Raw genomic sequence first — 351 nt, forward strand, 5'->3', positions numbered from 1 at the left:
CATTAAAATTATTTTTTTATTACAGTAAAAGTTAAAATTAGTAAGTTACACACTGTCACTGTAGGAATGGAACACTGAGACGAAGATATAAAGATACAAAATCGTATTTGACTGATAAGATATAGATAGAAATATTGTATCCAAAAATACTGAATTAGTATATTTATTTTGTATTTATTTTGATAAAAAAGACACAGAAACACTAATAAAAAATCTATTTTATTTTTTATTTTTTTATTATTTTTGTTACTTTTTTATAATTATATTTTTTTATTATATTTTTTTCAAAATTTTTAATAAAAAAATGAGAATAAATTAAATTTTTATAATTTATTTTAATTTATCACTAAA

The sequence above is a fragment of the Arachis ipaensis genome, chromosome B03, assembly GCF_000816755.2.
Source record: "Arachis ipaensis cultivar K30076 chromosome B03, Araip1.1, whole genome shotgun sequence".
Lineage (NCBI taxonomy): Eukaryota > Viridiplantae > Streptophyta > Magnoliopsida > Fabales > Fabaceae > Arachis > Arachis ipaensis.